Source organism: Saimiri boliviensis, chromosome 17 (genome assembly GCF_048565385.1).
Source record: "Saimiri boliviensis isolate mSaiBol1 chromosome 17, mSaiBol1.pri, whole genome shotgun sequence".
Taxonomy (NCBI): domain Eukaryota; kingdom Metazoa; phylum Chordata; class Mammalia; order Primates; family Cebidae; genus Saimiri; species Saimiri boliviensis.
Genome location: NC_133465.1, coordinates 57,548,061 through 57,558,047, shown reverse-complemented (window position 1 = coordinate 57,558,047; position 9,987 = coordinate 57,548,061).

Here is a 9,987-nt window from a genome sequence, read left to right as displayed (position 1 = left end):
CAAACAATTAGCTGGGCATGGTGGCGCGTGCCTGTAATCCCAGCTACTCAGGAGGCTAAGGCAGGAGAATTGCCTGAACCCAGGAGGCGGAGGTTGCGGTGAGTGGAGATTGCGCCATTGCACTCCAGCCTGGGTAACAAGAGCGAAACTCTGTCTCAAAAAAAAAAAAAAAAAAGAAAGAAAAAGAAAAAGAAAATACATTTAATTGGCTCATGGTTCTGCAGGCTATACAGGAAGCATGGGTGGGGAGGCCTCAGGAAACTTACAACATGGTGGAAGGTGAAGGGGAAGCAGGCACATCTTCATGTGGCCAGAGCAGGAAGAAGAGAGAGCTTCTGATAACTCACTCATCATGACAAGAACAGCACCAAAGGAGAAATCTGCCCGAATGATCCAGTCACTTCCCACCAGCCTCCACCTCCAACACTGGTGATTACAATTTGACATGAGATTTGGGTGTGGATGCAGACCCAAACCATATCAGAATGTCAGGGAACAAGCAACAGAAAAGAGATTTTGAAGCCAAAATCGTGGGCTCTAAACCTAATTTTAGCAACTAAAATAGGTAGCTGACCTTTGATCTCAGAAAAATCATTTTTCCTTAGAGATTCTCAGATTTCTCATCTGTCAAAATAGAAGGGCATTAATAATACTAGCTATAATGATTTGTCCACACCTTTGGGAACATTGACTTAATGGATGAAACAAGATTTTTACAATGATAAAGTTAAATGAAAGGGAGGTGGTATGGTTAATTCATAAGGCAAGAAGTCATCATTATAACAAGGGGGATCAATTCTGGAAAGAAATGAAGGCCTTGCGTCAAAGAACCAAGCAAAGGTTTTTTAAAAGTATGAAAGTAAAAGGAAGGAAAATGATAAAAAGGCTTCTGGTTGGTCATATGTCAGTAGAAACCAAAACAATGAACTTGAGGGGGGTTGCAAGGAGCAGAAACTCCTCTGTCAGCCCTGGACAAGGCAGGGTGGCATCACCAGCACATCAGCCCCATTCCTCTGAGCTTCAACTCTTTTCAGTGTGAATCTGCTTGGATGAGGCCAGGCCACAGGTCATTGGCCCAGGGACTAAGAAGGGGGCTGGGCTGGCTGTGGCTGGAGCAGGGGCTAGGGGAAGGGCAGGTCCCCTAAAGAGATGCCATGAGTATAGCAGGTGTCTTGAGGTTTAACCTGACGCAGAAACCAGAAAAGTATACATAGCTTTAAGCTTCAGAGATACACGTACAGGATCCAGATCAAAGTGGGTAGAACCGGCTGGGCATGGTGGCTCAAGCCTATAATCCCAGCACTTTGGGAGGCCGTGGCAGGTAGATCAACTGAGGTCGGGAGTTCGAGACCAGCCTGACCAACATAGTGAAACCCCATCTCTACTAAAAATACAAAAATTAGTCGGGCGTGGTGGCATGTGTCTGTAATCCTAGCTACTCAGGAGGCTGAGGCAGCAGAACTGCTTAAACCCAGGAGGCGGAGGTTGTAGTGAGCTGAGATTGCGCCATTGCACTCCAGCCTGGATGATAGAGTGAGCCTCCATCTCAAAACAAACAAACAAAAAAACAAAGGGGACAGAATCCATTCATTCATTCCTCAAGAAACATTTATTGAAAGTCTACTATGTTCCAATTCAAATTTTATATCTTTGCTTTCAAACAGCTCAAAGTTCAGGGAGACACAGAAATAAACTATTATCATACTAAGAGCTAGGAGAGAGATGTGAGCATAGCATTGCAGAAGTCAGAGCACAGGCTCTTTATCCTGATGAGGTGAGGGCTGATACAAGCTGAGTCCCAAGGAATGGGTGGGCATTAGCCAGGAGGCTGCCTGGAAAAGGGTGCTCCAGACAAAGGGCATGGTATTCGACAATGCCACAAGGCATGAGGCACGTGGCCCTGCCAGGAAGCTGCAAGTCAACTAGCAAAGTCGGGATGCCTATGAGTGGGACAGTAGAGGTGGCTGTCAGGGGTCAGACTCCTTCACTTGGGAAATACTGAAATTAGCACCTGCAAGGTGCCTGCTAGATGCCAGGCTCTGTCAATACAAAGATGGAAACAATACAACTCTGCCCTTAGGGAGTTCATCCAACTGGGGAAGACATCCAGGCATGAGCAATATTGTGTGTGTAGGATGTGCCCACTGCCTGCTGTGGACTCACAGAGGAGGTGTCACAGATTGTAAAGGATATTGAGTAGTATGGTATGGAGAACAGCCTTAAGATCAGCTCGAGCAGGGGCTAGGGGATGACAGAGATTAAGGAGTGTAGGCAGGACAGTAAGAGAGTGAGAGCTGTGTTCCCAAAAGATAGGCTGGAGGCAGTGGGGGAAAAGGACAGCAGAGCAGAGGCTGCTGAAGAAGCTATTGCAATCGTTGAGAAATAGCAGAGGCTTAGGCTACCGTGCTAATGGTGAAGATAAGGAAAAGGAGAAGAACCAGAAAGCTCTGTAGACACTTGAACTTGCAGAAGTTGGGAACTAATTAGATGTAAGCATGAAGGGAAGAACAGGGTTCAAGCATCTGCTGGGTTTCTGATGTGGGTGACAAGTAAAGGGGACAAGTTTAGTCCTAGACATTTTGAAATTCAGTCGCCCACTGGGCATGAGGGTGGAGACATCCAGTAGTTAGTTGAAGAAATGGCTCTGAGTTCAGAAGAGAGGACTGAGTGGGTGCCATAGCTGATGGGTAGAAGCTGACCCTGGATATGGAAATAATCATACATGGAATGAGGTCTGCAGAAACCAACAATTAGGGAAAAGCAGAAGGCTGGGCATGGTGGCTCACGCCTGTGATCCCAGCACTTTGGGAGGCTGAGGCGGGTGGATCCCCTGAAGTCAGCAGTTTGAGACCAGGTTGACCAACATGGAGAAATCCTGTACCTACTAAAAATACAAAAATTAACCGGATGTGGTAGCACATGCCTGTAATTCCAGCTACTCAGGAGGCTGAGGCAGGAGAATCGCTTGAACCTGGGAGGTGGAAGTTGCAGTGAGTTGAGATTGTGCCATTGCACTCTAGCCTGGGCAACAAGAGCGCAACTTCATCTCAAAAAAAAAAAAAAAAAAAAAAGAACAGCTTCAAACAAACAAGTGTTTCCTACGGAGAAATGGATTGTCTTGGAAAATTAAAATTGTACCTTTTCACTGGAAGCATTTAGCTGATTCAAGACCAGCAGATGGTAATACAGGGAACCATCCGGGAGCAGCCTGACTTGGATGCCATTTTTCCATCATCTATCAAACCCCGCCCCTCTGTCCTGGGCCTCATTCCACAAGGGATTGAGCCAGAAGTGACCTTAAGGGTTCCTGGCAACCTAGAGATTCTACGAGCCTAAAAAGTTTCTAAATAAGAGCATGCAAATGTGGAAATCAATCCTCTGCAAGCTTCACCTGTGGGCCAAAGCCTGCCGCTGTTTTTGTCAATAAAATTGTAATGCAGTGCAGATATACACTGTCTATGACTGCATTTGCACTGCAACTGCAGAACTGAGTAGCTGCAACAGAGACCATATGGCCTGAGGCTGAGAACATTTGCTATCTGGTACTTTATAGAAAAAATTCGCTGACCTCGTCTCTACATCCTGAGATAGAATGGTTGAAGACATTTTTGGAAAACGGTCTCCCAGTTTAAACTATGTATCTAGTTGAGATTTCTCAGCTTATCTTAGATTTAGTATACAACTTAGGGAACCTGAATTTGTGACACACAAAAAAAGAGCCAAATAGAGACTCAGACCCGGAGCTGTTGAGCGCACCTAGCTACAGGCCCATGTTCTGTTAGGTTCAGGCTGAGTTACAAATACAAACTGTGGGCACAGCAAACTTCGCATACTTTTTTTTTTTTTTTTTGAAACAGAGTTTCGCTCTGTTGCCAGGCTGGAGTGCTATGGCATGATCTCGGCTCACTGAAACTTCCGCCTCCCAGATTCAAGCGATTCTCCTGCCTCAGTCTCCATAGTTGGGACTACAGGCATGCGCCACCATGCCCAGCTAATTTTTGTATTTTTAGTAGAGACAGGGTTTTACCATGTTGGCCAGGATGGTCTCTATCTCTTGACCTTGTGATCTGCCCGCCTCAGCCTCCCAAAGTGCTGGGATTACAGGAATGAGTCACCGCGCCTGGCCTGCATACTCTCAAAGTAGAAACAATGAAAATAGCCAAAGGAGTCTGGCAGCTTCCCTCTAGACGCAGGGGCCTTCTAAATCACCCAAATTTGGGTCAGATTGATGGAAGGGAGTTCTAGCCAAATTCAGAGAATACTTGCTCCTCCCGTGTCTATGGCTAACAGTAACGTGGATAAAAATTCTGGCACAGAGTGTCCAAAATCTGCCCTGTACTGCAATCTAAGGGGTCGGCTCAGCCATCTATATCTATTTGAGATTTCTCAGCTTATCTTAGATTTAGTATACATCTTTGGGAACCTGAATTTGTAACACAAAAAAAAGAGCCAAATAGAGACTCAGACCTGGAGCTGTTGAACACACTCAGCTACAGGCGCATGTTCCATTAGGTTCAGGCTGGGTTACAAATAGAAACTGTGGGCACAGCAAAGGTTGCACGCTCTTTTTTTTTTTTTTTTCAAGACCAGCTTCTGGTAGGTGTGTATAAACAGCTAGCCCTACCTTTCTGACCCAAGTTTTCTCTTCTCTGTAACATCTGATTGGCTGTTTTCAGCAGAAAGTGGCCTTTTCTTGACTCCCATCAAGTCCCACTGAAGCGCACGCTCCCTTACACTTGAGAATATGAAGCTGAGCCTGCAGCTACCCTGACGGGGCGGCGCTCAGGCAGGGCTGGGAAGGACGTGCACTGACTTTGCCGACACTAATGTTTCTCCAGTGGAACACGCTGTTCTATAAAGGGGACAAGTTCTCACTCGTCCTTAAACCTGGAGCACTACAGCTACTCTTCTGTGAACTCTCAGGTTGGGAGACAGCACTTCTCCTGGACTCCTGTTTAGAACGCTCTTATGAAACATACTGCTAAATACTACACATTACAGGTATTCACATACCACTTTATTTTTTTCTTCTAGACTGTGACCTCCCTGGGCACGGGACTTCTGCCCAATTCATCTTTGAACTAGTGCCTGACACATGGAGGATATGGATTGAATATACACAGAATGAATCATAGAATCTTAAAAAAAAATTTTTTTTTTTTTCAGATGGGGTCTCACTCTGTCATCCAGGCTGGAGTGCAGTTGTGCAACCACAGCTCACCGCAGCCTCACCTTCCTTGGGCTCCCACCTTAGCCTCTTGACTAGCTGGGACTATATGCATGTGCCACCATGCCCAGCTAATTTCTTTTCTTTTCTTTTTTTTTTTGGTAGAGATGCAGTCCCAGTATGTTGTCCTGGGTGGTCTCAAACTCCTGGGTTCAAGTAATCCTCTTGCGTCAGCCTTCCAGTGTTGGGATTACAGGCATGAGCCACTGCACCTGGCCTGAATCACTGAATCTTCTTCTTCCCTTTTTTTTTTTTTTTTTTTTGGAGGCAGAATCTTGTTCTGTTGCCCAGGTTGGAGTGAAGTGGTATGATCTTGGCTTACTGCAACCTTTACCTCCAGATTCAAGGGATTCTCCTGCCTCAGCCTCCGGAGTAGCTGGGACTACAGGCACATGCCATCACACCTGGATAATTTTTGTATTTTTAGTAGAGATGGGGTTTCACCATGTTGGCCAGGCTGGTCTCAAACTCCGGACCTCAGGTGATCCACATGCCTCGGCCTCCCAAAGTGCTGGGATTACAGGTGTGAGCCACTGCACTGGGCCTCACTGAATCTTAAAATCTGCTAAGTAGTGGCCACCTGGATAAGCTATATCAAAGGGAAAAAATGGCCTTATTCCAACTAGGGTCAATCACTCTTCAGCAGGGCTGGGAGAACTGGGATAAACCTGTCTCATTAGATAATTATGACTGTGCCCAAATTTGTGACTGACCTGTTTGGCAACACTAGGCACAGGCTCTGTATTCATCTGCCTGCAGGATGAATCCTGGATGAAAAATTAAATGAGGCATGTTATTCTTATAAAGCAAAGGAATGAAAATGAGGAGTCTGAATATGAGCAGTGTATTAGTCTCTTCTCACACTGCTATAAGGACATACCTGAGACTGGGTAGTTTATAAAGGAAAGCGTTTTAATGGACTCACACTCACAATCATGGCATAAAGCAAAGGAGGGTCAAAGGCACATCTTACATGGTGGCAGGCAAGAGAGTGGGTGCAGGGTAATTGCCCTTTATAAAACCATCAGATCTCAAAAGACTTACTCACTATCACAATAACCAACAGAAAAAGCTGCCCCTGTCATTCAATTACCTCCCACCAGGTCCCTACCATGATTATGGGAGCCACACTTCAAGATGAGATTTGGGTAGGGACACAGCCAAACCATATCAAGCAGGCTGGAAAATGGTTCTCTGGGTTGGTGAATGAGAAAGGGAGCTGGTGACAGTATGGGCAGATGAGGTAAAGTACACCATGCCATGTAGCATATGCAGCCCCCACAGTGCTATGCAGAAGGCACTGTGCCCTCTGTTGGGGAACATGGCCTAGTCTATCACCCAACTTCTCCTAGACGGACGGTGTGGGTCACTTCTTAGCCAGCTCTGCCCTCAGAGTGATACTAAACTGTTGATGAAGGGTATCTGCCAAAGGAGCAGCCACATGGGTCACTTGCTAAGCTGATCTGAGGAAAGGAATTTTCCAGACACATTCTTGGAAAGTCCTTGATTCAGCAAAGGCCATTTTCTCTGACTACCCAACAGTTCTGCTCTTTCTACCCTTCTCGTGTTATTAGAATGAAAAGTTCTACATGTTTGTTGTTACAAGAATTGGAAGAAGTGAATGCAACAATTCTTGGTTCCAGATTCACTAAATAAAGACAAACAATCCTCCACAGCCTAATTTGTTACCAAGCTAGTAACAAGTTAAATTATTCTTATTTCTTGCAGGCACCCTGTTATAAATGGAGATTCTATTTGTAAGAAACCTATTTCATAACCTTAAAAACACCAAAAGTAGTCTCAAAAATAAATTAGAAAGCAAAGCTTTTTTTCTAACACAAATACTTAGTGAATGTGGAAGTATTTGTTCTAACACAAATACTTAGTGAATGTGGAAGGCCAGCAATCAAATTAAAAACTAAAACTAAGTCAGAAACGTTCCTTTTTTTTTTTTTTTTTTTTGAGATGGAGTCTCACTCTGCTGCCCAGGCTGGAGTGCAGCAGCACAATCTTGGCTCACTGCACCTTCTACATCCCAGGTTCAAGCAATTCTCCCTGCCTCAGCCTCCCAAGTAGCTGGGATTACAGGCACCTGCCAACATGCTCGACTAATTTTTGTATTTTTTTTTTTTTTTTTTTAGACGGAGTTTCACTCTTGTTACCCAGGCTGGAGTGCAATGGCGCGATCTCGGCTCACCGCAACCTCCGCCTCCTGGGTTCAGGCAATTCTCCTGCCTCAGCCTCCTGAGTAGCTGGGATTACAGGCACGTGCCACCATGCCCAGCTAATGTTTTGTATTTTTAGTAGAGACGGGGTTTCACCATGTTGACCAGGATGGTCTCGATCTCTCGACCTCGTGATCCACCCGCCTCGGCCTCCCAAAGTGCTGGGATTACAAGCTTGAGCCACCGCGCCCGGCCTAATTTTTGTATTTTTTAATAGAGATGGGGTTTTGCCATGTGGGCCAAGCTGATCTTGAACTCCTGACGTCAGGTGATCTGCCTGCCTCGGCCTCCCAAACTGCTGGGATTACAGGTGTGAGCTGCCGTGCCCAGCCTGAAATGTTCCTTTTTGAAGGCTTTTCTTCATAGGCAGAACTGGTTGAATTTTCTAAAAATATGAACTCAATGATAATGGACAGAAAATATTACCTCCAAATTAGCATTTTTCATTGATCCAAGGGCCTTGGAACTGTGTTTAAAATTAGAGTCATCTCTAGAAAATAGTTACGTGGATTTACTGTGCCTGGGTGATCTAGAAATCCACCGAATGGTAACTGCAGTAAGAGAAAAATTCCCTTGCCTCCTTCATTGACTTTTCTGCACAATTCTTTGATGCTTCTGAATAGGTTTTTTAAGTTTTCTCTTGTCTGTTGCCATCAAGCCAACGAGTTCATTTTTGGAAGTGGTGAAACACTACTTTGGTGGTGCTAAAAATGTCTACATGTTATCTGGTTAGAAGAGAATTGGTTCTAGGCTGGGCACAGCGGCTTGTGCCTGGAATCCCAGCACTTCAGGAAAGTGAAGGGGGTGGAACACTTGAGGCCAGGAGTTCAAGACCAGCCTGGCCAAAATAGTAAAACCCTGTTTCTACTAAAAAATACAAAAATTAGCCAGGCATGGTGGTGTGTGACCGTAGTCCCAGCTACTCAGGAGACTGAGGCAGGAGAATTGTTAGAACCTGGAAGGCAGAGGTTGCAGTGAGCCAAGATCATGACGCTGCACTCCAGCCTAGATGACAAAGCAGGAGTCCATCTCAAAAAATTTTTTTAATTTACGAAAATTAGCTGGGCATGATGGCATACGCATGTAGTCCCAGCTACTTGGGAGGCTGGGTCGGAAGAATCACTTGAACGCAGGAGGCGGAGGCTGCAGTGAGCCAAGATCGCACCACTGCACTCCAGCCTGGATAAAAGAGCGAGAATCTGTCTTAAAAATTTTTTTTTCTTTTGCTCAAACTACTGCTTGATTCTGAGACATATGGATTCATCTCTCTGATTAGGTTTGTAGTACGCTATCAAAATGTTTCCTACTCCATAAATGAGTCTATCACATTCTCTTATAACTGAGGCATTGGCACTTTTACATGCTTCAAATACTCTGTGTCCCTCAAAACTGTGCTCACCATCAATTGAAACCTCTTACTTTTGACTAAATGCATTATTTCCAAAACTTGGCATTTCTTGATCATTTTATCGATTTGAGAATTTGCACATCACATTTACTTTCCTTAAATATAGTGAAACATGAAAACATTTTAATACTTGAATTTTTTTTTTTTTTTTGAGATGGAGTTTCACTCTTGTTACCCAGGCTGGAGTGCAATGGCGCGATCTCGGCTCACCGCAACCTCCGCCTCCTGGGTTCAGGCAATTCTCCTGCCTCAGCCTCCTGAGTAGCTGGGATTACAGGCACGCGCCACCATGCCCAGCTATTTTTTTGTATTTTTAGTAGAGACGGGGTTTCACCATGTTGGCCACGACGGTCTCTATCTCTTGACCTCGTGATCCACCCGCCTCGGCCTCCCAAAGTGCTGGGATTACAGGCTTCAGCCACCGCGCCCGGCCTAATACTTGAATTTTTAAAAAAATGAAGTGCTGCCAAAAAGATCTGTTTTTTTTTTTTTTTTCTTCCTGAGGCTCAGATGAATCACTGGCAACCTTGATTTGACTGGGAAGACTGAGAGAGGCCATAGTAAATACAAGTTTTTGTGGTTCATAGCGGTCTTACCTCTGGTTAAGAAAAGACCTCAAAGAAGGGACACATAGGGCTGGGCCTAATGGCTCCTGCCTGTAATCCTAGCACTTTGGGAGGCCGAGGTGGGCAGATCACCTGAGGTTGGGAGTTCGAGACCAGCCTGCCCAACACAGTGAAATCCCGTCTCTACTAAAAATACAAAAATTGCTGGGTGTGGTAGTGCATGCCTGTAATCCCAGCTGCTTGGGAGGAGAAGGCATGAGAATTGCTAGAATCTGGGAGGGGAACGTTGCGGTGAACTAAGATTGTGCCACTCCAGCCTGGGTGACACAGTTATAGCCACATAATTTGAAATTGCAAAAATATGGAACCAGCCCAAATGTCCATCAATCAATGAGTGGATAAAGAAACTGTGATATATATATATATATATATATATATATATATATATATATATATACACACACACACTACAGAATGCTACTCAGCCATAAAAAGGAATGAAATAATGGCATTTGCAGCAACCTGGCTGGAACTGGAGACTGTTATTCTAACTGGAGTAAC